Below are 12,003 nucleotides of genomic sequence, written 5' to 3'. Positions count from 1 at the left end.
TCCGATTGACGTTCCCGATAGTCCACCAAAGCCAAGTGTTGAGCCACCGAGGCACTCAAGCTATCATCCACCGACTATGCCAATGTATCAACCGTCAGAAGTACCGACGTATCACCCATCAGAGATCCCCACTTATCAACCCATGGAGATATCACAACAGTTCCCGACTGGATATGTACCACCAAATCCACATCCGACATATGCTTTCCTGTCCAACTTACCTATCAAGGAAGAACCAAAATCTCCATCTTCCGACTGGATGAAGTGTCATTCTGACCCATGCCGGTGGTTTACCGGAAGCTCTACTTTTAATGAAGTAAGCTCACAACCAAACAACAATGGAGAAGGGCCGTCCCGAAAGCCCAAGATTAGAATAATGATGTCTTTTGAGAGTTTCAAGATGCCTTCCATGAACATTGAGACTACACAACCTATGAAGGAAGATGAAGAAGATGAGGAACCCATGGAAGAAGAAGATCCCGATGAAGAAGAAGAATCTGAAAAAGATGAGGAGGACCTTGTAGAAGAGTCTGAGGAAGATATGGAAGAAGAGCATCTTGAGAATCCTAACGAGATATCAAGCCCGATGAATGGATCACTCACTTCCCATAATGCAAGCTATGGTTCTGTGGACCCATATGTCCAACACCTTGAAAATCTAAGGAACCAAGCTTCGTCAAGCTTCCCGCCATTTCAAGGGAGAATTCCCTCGATTCAAGAACAAGCCGACGAGATTCGTGAGAAAAATCAAGACGCCAAGACTTACCTCTACCTCGCAACTGATCAGACCTATGTTCCGTACCCTGAACCGCGGAACCACTACGAGATGTTGACACTGGGTTACCGCGACCCACCTCCGCAGTACGGAAACCCCAACATAGTCCCACAGTCGTATGAAGAACATCTGGATCGTGCACTGCATGAGACCGACGACTGGAGAAAGAAGGTACACAAGGAAGAGAAGAAAAAGAAGAAAGTTGGAGAATCACTCCTTCGTAAATGCAACAAACTAACGAAGGTTGTGAAGAAGTTCTTGAAGGACTGAATATGGTGGTGTGTGATGTGAAGACATATGTGTAAAAATAAGTCATGTATGTGTGATGTATGAATAAAGAACGTTTGAAACGTTCTAATGTAATGATAGGATGATATATATATCGTTGAAACAATATATATATATATGTATGTGTATCATAAAATATATATCCTTGTGATATATATATAATTGTATTATAAATAAAATTTGTGTGTTTAATAAAAGTAATGTTGTTAAAAATTTCAGACCAAATTGATAAAGAAAGAAAAAAGTGTCTGAACAAAGTAACAACAATGAAAACGCTCGTAAAGAGAGAGAGATTAAAGCCAAGGGTAAGGCCCCGAGAATGAGAGAGAGGAAGATATTCCCGAGAAATATATGAATAAAATACAAAAGATGATAAAAGATGCTGTTAGGGAAGAATCTATGAATAGATCTCACTCTAGGCAATCTTGAAATTCACAATCTGTTAATCCTTCTGTTCATCCCTCCCGAAAATCTGAAAAACCCCGTCCGAACCCGTCTCATGTTGAAGAGAGTGTGCATGAGTCTAACGCCGATGGTGGTGTTAGACGTGAGTTCAAGAAGCTCAAGATAAGTGGTTGTTCTTTTAAAGACTTCAAGTACTATGGACCGAAAGAGTTCCATGGGGACAAAGGAGCCATTTCAACTGTGAGGTGGCTAGAGGAGATGGAAACCATTGTGATTACTAGTAAGTGTTCCGAGGTAGAAAAGATTCAATATTTTGCTCTTATGTTCAAAGGAGAGGTGTTGGAATGGTGGAATGCTCTGTTAATGAGCAAAGGAAGAGAGGTTATGTATGGTTTGAGTTGGGAAGAGTTTAAAGCCTTGTTGATGGTTAAGTTCTGTCCTATGCACGAGACCGATCAGATTCAAACAAAATTTCTGAATCTCAAGGTCGTAGGGACAAACCTCCGAGAATACAATACCAAATTCCATGAGTATTGTCGCCTTGTTCCCCAGCTAGTTAACCCTGAGTCCAGCAAAGTCACGCGATATATATGGGGACTTCCACGGGAAATCCGCGACAGGTAAGGTCACACCTACCGCAAACCGCTAATTCTGCAATGGAGTTAGCCGGTTAACTAATGGGCGGCATGGTTCGTAACAAAGAAGAAGACAAGAAGGTTACGACACCAACGACTCAAGGAAGAACAAGTGGAGGAAATAATCGATTCAAAGGAAAAGGCGTGAACCAAAGCCGATTTAATTCAAACACGCCACAATGCAAGACTTGTAGAAGGTATCATAAAGGACGATGCAACTTCGCCCCACCTCCTAAAGGGTGTGAGTCATGCAATCGCACTGGTCACGATACTGCTGATTGCTGGAAGAAGAAAATGACTTGCTTCAACTGCAAGGAGATGGGCCATCTGAGTTTCGAGTGCCCAAAGAACAAACCCGCCGGTGGCGGTGCGGGTGGAAGTGGCAAAGACAAGAAGGGAAACGCTTGAGTCTTCGTACTCGACACAAAAAGGGCCGCTGACATGCCGGAAACCATAACCGGTACGTTTCTAGTCAACGACACCTATGCTAGAGTTTTATATGATTCGTGTGCCAATTTGAGTTTTATAGATTATGTTTCTATAGTCTATTAAATGAACCATTAACTAAATTAGATAAAACTCTAAGAGTCGAGACTGCTAGTGGCGAAATCGTTAAAATCTCCGAAGCTTTTGAAAACGGAAAAATTATATTAGCCGGTTATATCTTACCTATTTGTTTGTTACCCATGAGTCTGGCTGGTTTTGATATTGTACTTGGTATGGATTGGTTATCCGATAACCATGCCCGTATCATCTGCAATAGCAAAACTGTTGAACTTCAAGCCCCCGATAAACGAACGATTCGAATTGAAGGGGACAAAGACGCTGGCCAAGTTAGCATAATCTCCATGATTAGGGCTAACAAATGTTTAAATCAAGGATGCCTCGCATTCATGGCCTACGTCACCGAAGAATCTAAGCCAAAAGAAATCAAATACGTTCCTATTGTTTCTGACTATTCTGACGTCTTTCCTGATGAACTTCCCAGAATCCCTCCTGAGCGTGAAGTAGAATTTAGGATCGATCTGATTCCCAGTACTGCTCCGATCGCTAAAGCTTTGTATCGCTTAGCGCCAACCGAGATGAAGGAGTTAAAGAAACAACTCGACGAGCTTTTGGAGAAAGGATTCCTTCGACCGAGTTCTTCGCCTTGGGGAGCGCCAATTCTGTTCGTCAAGAAGAAGGATGGTTCCATGAGGATGTGTATCAATTATCGTGCGTTAAACAAAGTTACAATCAAAAACCGATATCCACTCCCTCGTATTGATGACCTTTTCGATCAACTTCAAGGTGCTAGCTTCTTTTCAAAAATCGATCTTCGTTTCGGCTATCACCAACTTAAAGTCCAATCCGAAGACATTCCAAAGACTGCTTTCCGAACAAGGTATGGACATTATGAGTTCACGGTTATGCCGTTTGGACTTACTAATGCTTCGGCCGCATTCATGGATATGATGAACCGTATTTTCAAGCCTTACTTGGATAAATTTGTTATCGTATTCATCGACGACGTACTTATTTATTCTAAGTCTAAGGCCGATCATGAAATCCACCTTCGTACTTTGCTTGAAATCCTTAGAACCGAGAAGTTGTACGCCAAGTTCTCGAAGTGCGAGTTCTGGTTGCACGAAGTGCAATTTCTTGGACACATCATTAACGTTAAAGGTATTCAAGTGGACCCCGCTAAGATTGAAGCTATCTCTAAGTGGGAGGTCCCGAAGTCGCCAATCGAGATCCGAAGTTTCTTAGGTTTGGCCGGCTACTACCGTAGATTCATCGAAAACTTCTCTCGTATCACCATTCCTCTAACCGCATTAACTCGAAAGAACATCAAATATGAATGGGGAACGAAGCAACAAGAGGCGTTTGATATACTCAAATAGAAACTCACCAAAGCACCTATCTTGGCTTTGCCATAATGTACTGAGGATTTTGTGGTATTTAGTGACGCGTCTCACTCGGGTTTGGGATGCGTACTAATGCAACGAAAGAAATTGATTGCTTACGCCTCTCGCCAATTAAAAGTACATGAAAAGAATTACACGACTCACGATCTAGAGTTAGGCGCCATAATCTTTGCACTTAAGATTTGGAGGCACTATCTCTACGGAGTAAGATTCACCGTGTACACTGATCATAAAAGCTTGAAACATATCTTTGATCAAAAAGAGCTCAACATGCGCCAACGGCGATAGATGGAGACTCTTAATGATTATGATTGTGAGATTGTGTATCATGAAGGCAAGGCCAACGTCGTGGCTGATGCCTTAAGTCATAAAGAGCATGAAAAGACCAAAAGAGTTAGAGCGTTGCGCCTAGAAATACAAATCGATCTTTTCGAACAAATCAAATCCGCGCAAACTCAAGCGATCAACGAAAACCAAATCTCCGATGAAAAACGAAATGGCACCATTGACTCGCTAGTCAAAGGTGACGATGGTATCCTTAGACTTGGCAATAGGATATGGGTACCAATCGTTGGAGGGTTGCGTGAGAAAATCTTGAATGAAGCTCACAAGTCGAAATACATGATGCATCCCGGAAGTGATAAGATGTACCACAATCTTAATGCGAACTATTGGTGGAATGCGATGAAAAGGGATGTTGCTTCGCATGTTGCGAAATGTTTGACATGTTTGAAAGTCAAGGCTGAACATCAAAGGCCTTCAGGATTGCTTCAACAACCCGAACTTCCCGTATGGAAGTGGGAATTGATTACTATGGATTTCATTACCAAACTCCCAAAGACGACTCGACAACACAATGCAATATGGGTAATTGTGGATCGTTTAACCAAGTCCGCACACTTCATACCCATCAATGAGTCGTACTCTATGGATAGATTAGCGCTTATTTATGTGAACAACATCGTTGCTTTGCATGGAGTACCGTTGTCTATAATTTCTGATCGAGACAGTCATTTTACGTCTCATTTATGGAAAAGATTCCAACAAGCTCTCGGTACGAAGTTGAACCTTAGCACTGCCTATCATCCACAAACCGATGGGCAAAGCGAAAGGACGATTCAAACGTTGGAAGATATGCTCCGCGCTTGTGTGATCGATCTAGGTGGAAGTTGGGATGACCACTTACCCCTAATGGAGTTCTCGTACAATAATAGTTATCACGCAAGTATTCAAACCGCACCGTTCGAGGCTTTGTATGGAAGAAAGTGTAGAACGCCCGTGTGTTGGTCTGAAACCGGAGACAATCAGTTATCTGGACCCGAGATAGTCCAAGAAACTACCAACAAGGTTATCCAAATTCGAGAACGACTTAAGATGGCACGTGATCGCCAAAAGAGTTACGCCGATGTCCGTCGTAAGCCGTTAGAATTCAATGTCGGTGACAAAGTGTTATTAAAAGTCTCGCCTTGGAAAGGCGTTGTTCGCTTCGGTAAGAAAGGAAAATTGAGTCCTCGATTCGTTGGACCTTTCGAGGTACTTGAACGAATCGGCACTGTTGCATACCGTTTGCGACTGCCTGTGGAAATGCAAGGGATACATGACGTATTCCATGTTTCGAATCTGCGTAAATGCTTGACCGATGAATCTTTGGCTATGCCATTAAAAGACGTTGAAAATAAAGAAAACTTAAAATTCGTAGAACGTCCAATACAAATTGAAGATTCGAAAACAAAGAAATTAAAAAGAAAAACTTTGAAACTAGTGAAAGTTAAATGGGACTCGCGTAGAGGGCCCGAATATACTTGGGAACTCGAATCGGAAATGAGAAAGAAATACCCCCACTTATTCGAGTAAAGCAATCTCGAGGACGAGATTTGTTTCAAGGTGGGGAGGATGTAACAACGTGAAAATTTCGAGTTCAAAGTATCAACTTTCCAAAGTCTAGGGACTAAAATTGCCAAATTCCAAAGTTGAGGGTCTAAAATGTAAATTCTGATTTTCCTGACCCATCACGGTACGCGACAGCTCAGAAGAGACTCCCATCGCGTATCGCGATGGGGAGTCTGACAAAGTGTGACACGTGTGCCACGTGGCACACGGTGACACCATGTGCTGCCACGTGTCACCACGAGGCAACACTGCCGCCACGTGGAGCGGCGTCTGCCACGTGTCGACACGTGGCAGGCCTACACCTCTGCATCATCAGGCCTATATCGCGGTACGCGATAGGCCTGCCCAGGGACCTATCGCGTAGCGCGATGGAGACCAATTTCAAGTCTATAAATAGCAAGGTCCGAGTTTCACATTTTGCACACCAAAACTCAGCTCACATTCTTCTCTCTAACATCTCACTACATCCCGACAATCGTATAAGAGTTTATGTGGGTTACGAGTTTAAATCAGTCCTAACAAGTGGTATCAGAGTCTGTGTTAGCTCTTGTGAAGACCGGCGTGTTGCTTAAGAAGTTTGATTGTGGAGTTTTTATTGAATCTGAGCTAATTTAAGGAAGAAGACGATGGCGTAAGCACAGCACTGTTTCATTGAAAAGTGACGTCACCCATCTTACTTTTATTTTTTATTAAAGTTGTGTCTCATTCTTGGTCAGATTCATATGTTTTTCATCAGATATAAGGATTTCATCCACACATCTGATTATTTCAAATATTTTTCAAGTTTTCAGATAATTTTAGTTTTTAATTCAAAATTCCAAAAATATTTTCTTGATAAACTCTACTAAAAAGACAAATGGATGACCAAGAAGTGTCTAGTAACAAAATTCCGTGATTGTTAGGATATGAAACCTACATTAAATGGAAGGTGCTGTTTGAAGCTGTTGTGAGCTACAATGATACTAAACTGTGGAATTCAATCAGAAATGGTCTTTATGTTCCTTCTGAAGGAACAAATAACAATCATGCAATTGAAAGGCAGATGAAGGAAATAGATGATAAGGCTCTCTCAATGCTGAAATTAGGTCTTTCATGGGAAATTCTGACCAGTGTGAACCATCATACTGCTGAAAAGGCCATGGATAATGTTGTTGTGGAAATGTCTGAAGGCAATACTAAGTTAAAGGACAAAAATATAGACAGATTGAAACAACAACTGGAGATTCAAGTTCAATGGAGAGAGAGGCTAAAATCTGTGTTGCAAAGATTTGTAGCAATTGTTAATGAGATAAGAACAACTGATCTAGCTATCACCGACTTTGATTTTAACAAGAAATTGTTGTCATCTTTGTCTGTAGTGTGGTACATTGTCAGCAAGTTCATTAAGGTGAAAGACAATTTTCCAAACTTCAAGCTTGATGATGTGATCTGTTTCCTTCAAGCTGCTGAACATGAGATGATTGGGAATAACACGATTATTAAAGAAGAAAAGCCAAGTTTCCAAGTGACGAATGCCTTGATTGCTCCAATGGGAAATCTGTCCACAAAGAATCAACAACAAATTCCTATTATTGAAGTGTAAAAACGTGAAGATTTCGAGTGCAAAGTATCAACTTTCCAAAGTCTAGGGACTAAAATTGCCAAATTCCAAAGTTGAGGGTCTAAAATGTAAATTCTGATTTTCCTGACCCATCGCGGTATGCGACAAGTCAGAAGAGACTCCCATCGCGTATCGCGATGGGGAGTCTGACACTGTGTGACACGTGTGCCACGTGGCACACGGTGGCACCATGTGCTGCCACGTGGCAACACTGCCGCCACGTGGAGCGGCGTCTGCCACGCGTCGACACGTGGCAGGCCTACACATCTGCATCATCAGGTCTATATCGCGGTACGCGATAGGCCTGCCCAGGTACCTATCGCGTAGCGCGATGGGGACCAATTTCAAGTCTATAAATAGCAAGGTCCGGGTTTCACATTTTGCACACCAAAACTCAGCTCACATTCTTCTCTCTAACATCTCACTACATCCCGACAATCGTATACTCGATCCACCTCGATAAACGTGCCATATTTCATCGTAAAGCGTGTCCCGATCTCTTGTTTGTGTATAACGTTTCCTCGAAGTTCGTGCCACCCTCCACCATACCAAGAAAGGTGTTTGATATAATGGCGATGAACCTCGTAAAACGTGTCGTAGAGTATTGAAGATTTAGCGTTCCTCGATTAGCGTGTCGAGCAAAGTAAAGCGGCGTTGGAGTGCTGCTCGTGTCCCTAGAGTTTCTATACGCCATTAAGGTTAGGCGTAATAATGAATACAATATAATTCAATATTATATTAAAGGCTTAAGCCCTAAATCGAGGTTATACTCGATACCTCGATAAAAGAAAAGAAAAGAAAACATTACAAAGAAACGAATGAAAGTGTGATTATGAATATTATTGAATACGTATATATGTGTGTAAGTATACATGTAAATATTCTTTGTTATGAAATATTATTTAATGAATAAAGAGTATTCTTAAATAATAAAGAAAAATGATTACGTTTCTTGGAGAAGAAGAAACGTCGGGTTTTTAAATATAAACTAAAGGTTTATAAATTACTTTTAAACTAAAGGTTTTCAAGTAAACAAAGAATTGAACTAGAGGTTCAATCGAGGATTGAGATATAAGACTAAAGGTCTTAAGCCGGATCGTGTATCCGACTAACAAATATTTATACTCGTACTATAGGTGCGAGATAAAGAAAGGGAAAGACCCTTGGACGGTGAGTGAAGCTGATCCTAAAGAGACAAGGTGAATATGCCCCCAAACTTTTACTTATTTTAAAATGAGTCAACTTGCTTTCTGAAATTGTTTACAAGGAACTATGTGTTCCTAAAACCGTTATGAATAAGAGTATAAACCTAGCCCTCAGGCTGTGGTATACGTATGTCTGGATCCTTACATAGGTGGTACTATGCGATGTATGGGCATGATCGCACCACCCTTGGTCGTAGGATGCTCTCCTGCAGGGAGTACGACCGTTGTGTATATTTACGGGTACTTAACTAAGTCGAACGCTGCGGTGTTTGCTGAGGTGACCTAGAGTAGAGGCTCATATTTATAATGTGTTATTTGACTTTGTTATTCCTAAGCCACATTGGGCCGAGACAGGCGTAGTCTAGAGGGGTAATAAAGTAAAAGAAATATTTTTGCGTCAGCGTGTTCACCAGCATTCGTTAATGACGTATTTTATTACATTTTGCAAGTGAACAAGTTTAGCGCTTGGAGTATCGAAGTGCTATGTATATAAATCTGATGGCTCGGATTTCTTTTGTAAACTTTAATATGGTGGTTTGTAATTATAAACATATAATGTTTTGTAAACTCAAACGGGTATTTTATAATTCCCGTCTTTTGAATATATATCTAAGTTACACTTTTGATCCTTAAAGTTTTATAAGACTTCCGCAAACTAACGCAACTCTGATTTATTTACAAATACGATACCAACTTATGGGTCACACTCCTAGCCCTAGAAGGGGGTGTGACATGAAGAGCCAAATGACTTTAATGCTGAAACTCCTAGAGTTTATCCAATAAGTCAAGCATCAGGCAGTCAATCTGGACAACAAAGATTCAATGTTCAAATGATTGATTATGGTGATTCCTCTTCTATGGCTAGTGGACATTCTCCTTACCAAATGAATACATTGCAAGTACCTCGTACTCGCATAGTACCGCGAAATCTGAATGGAGGAACCCTCTCTGTGAATTCCTTGAAGATCCTACAAATTTACCGACTACCATCTCTGTTCCCGATCATTCTATTCCAACAAAGGTTCAACAGGATCATCCCATCGAGAACGTCATAGGTCCGCTTGAATCATGCGTCTCAACCAGAAGTCAAATAGGACACATCAACAGTTGTCTATATTCCCGTTTTATTTCTCAAATTGAAACAAAGTCTGTTGAGATGACATTGCAAGAACCAAGTTGGGTGGATGCTATGCATGAAGATCTGAATCAGTTTGATAAACTCAAGGTTTGGAGATTGGTGGAGTTACCCGTCGGGAAAAAGGCATTAGACATGAGATGGGTTTTTCGTAACAAGCAAGATGACACTGGAGTTATTGTTCAAAACAAAGCACGGATTGTGGTTCGTGGTTTTCGTCAAGTTGAGGGTTTAGACTACACTAAAGTGTATGCTCCAGTGGGTCGTCTCCAGGCCATTCAGATTTTCTTGACATATGCTTCCTACATGGGGTTCACGGTTTATCAAATGGATGTTAAGACGACGTTTCTGTATGGAGAAGTAAATGAAGATATATATGTGAATCATTAACCGGGTTTTACCGATTCAAAGCATCATACTCATGTCTATAAGTTGGACAAAGCACTTTATGGTCTTCATCAAACGCCTCGGGCTTGGTATGTTACTTTGATTGCTCATCTGCTGGGACACGGGTACAAGCGAGGGACCATCGATCAGACTCTGTTCCTTATAATTTTCGGGAAATATCTGATTTTGGTTCAAATTTATGTGGATGACATCATTTTTGGTTCCACTAGTACTGCTCTATGTTCTGAATTTGAGGAGGTAATGAGGAAAAGATTCAAGATGAGTTCTTTGGGGAGATGACGACATTTCTTGGGTTTCAGGTTCGTCATAGTTTGACAAGAATTTTGCTACATCAAGAGAAATATGTCAAGGACATGTTGTCAAAGTTTGATCTCCAAGATTCTAACTGTGCGGCGACTCCTATGGCGGAAAGACCTCTTCTTTCATCTGATCCTGAATGAAAATCCTTTGATCAAACGTACTATCGATCAATGATCGGGTCCTTGATGTATCTAACTGCCAGTCGCCCGGACATCATGTTTGTAGTTTGTCAATGCGCGCGTTTCCAGGCTAATCGTAAACTTTCTCACTTAATTGCTGTTAAACGTGTTTTTAGATTTCTGAGAAGGCAACCGAAGCTAGGTCTTTGGTATCCAAAAACTCATATTTTGATTTATATTCCTTTTCTGACAACAATTATGGAGGTGATGATATTGATAAGAAATCTACGTCTGCTGGATGTCAGTTCTTGGGTGATCGACTCATTTCGTGGCAATGCAAGAAACAACAAACGGTGTCCACATCCACTTCTGAGGCTGAGTACGTTGTTGCTTCTGCCTGTTGTTCACATGTTATCTGGATGCAACACCAATTACTGGATTACAGTTTGAAATTTCTTGACACTCCTATATTTTGTGATAATGATGTTGTTATTTCCATTGTTAAAAATCATGTTCAGCATTCTGAAACCAAGCCCATTGACATAAAAATTCATTTCATTCGTGACTGTTACGACTGAAACTTGATTCATCTTGAACAAGTTCACACTGATAATAATGTGGCGGACTTATTTACAAAACCGGTCGGAACAACCAGATTTAATGTGCTTGTAGGGTTTGTTAAAATGCTATTGAGTCTTTTTGAGGTTAAATTTGTACATAAAAGTTTTTCTTTCTGTTAAATTTTTTGCACAATTTAGGGGGAGAAAATTAAAAAATACAAAAAGAGTGTGCGTGCGTTATGAAATTCAAAAATTCAAAAAGAGTGTGTGTGTGAATTATAAAATTAAAAATGTGTCTATCATAATAATATTTATTCATGCTAGGTTTATTAGCATATTTATTCTGTAACTTAGCAATTTCTAAGTTTATTTGTTCTTTATAATTTTCTTTATTTGTGGATTTAGAAAATTCTTTTGAAAGAGTATTTATATTTAAACCTTTCATTTTTTCTGAAATAAATTCTAATTTAGTATCTAATAATTTAGATATTTCAGAATTAGATTTTAATTTAAAATCTCTTATTTCAGGAGGGGGTTGAATAGCTGGAACGGCTATGGATAAAATTTTTTTGGCTTTTGGTTCTGTTTCTACATAGGAAGTGATATGATTATTCAGTTACAAGCTTTATAAAAGCTCAAAAGGTTTTTAAATGAAAATTTGATCCAACCTTTGGAAAATGATATATAAATTGATTTTGTGTGCCTAACGTGTGAAGTTACTAGGCTAAAAAGGCCTTTGATCGGTCATTGATATGTATGGTAGCTTTCCATGATGC

The sequence above is a fragment of the Bidens hawaiensis genome, unplaced genomic scaffold (genome assembly GCF_021521415.1).
Source record: "Bidens hawaiensis isolate Kalapana, Puna unplaced genomic scaffold, B.hawaiensis_p1.1 tig00002839_1, whole genome shotgun sequence".
Classification (NCBI taxonomy): domain Eukaryota; kingdom Viridiplantae; phylum Streptophyta; class Magnoliopsida; order Asterales; family Asteraceae; genus Bidens; species Bidens hawaiensis.
This window is presented reverse-complemented; position numbering follows the sequence as displayed.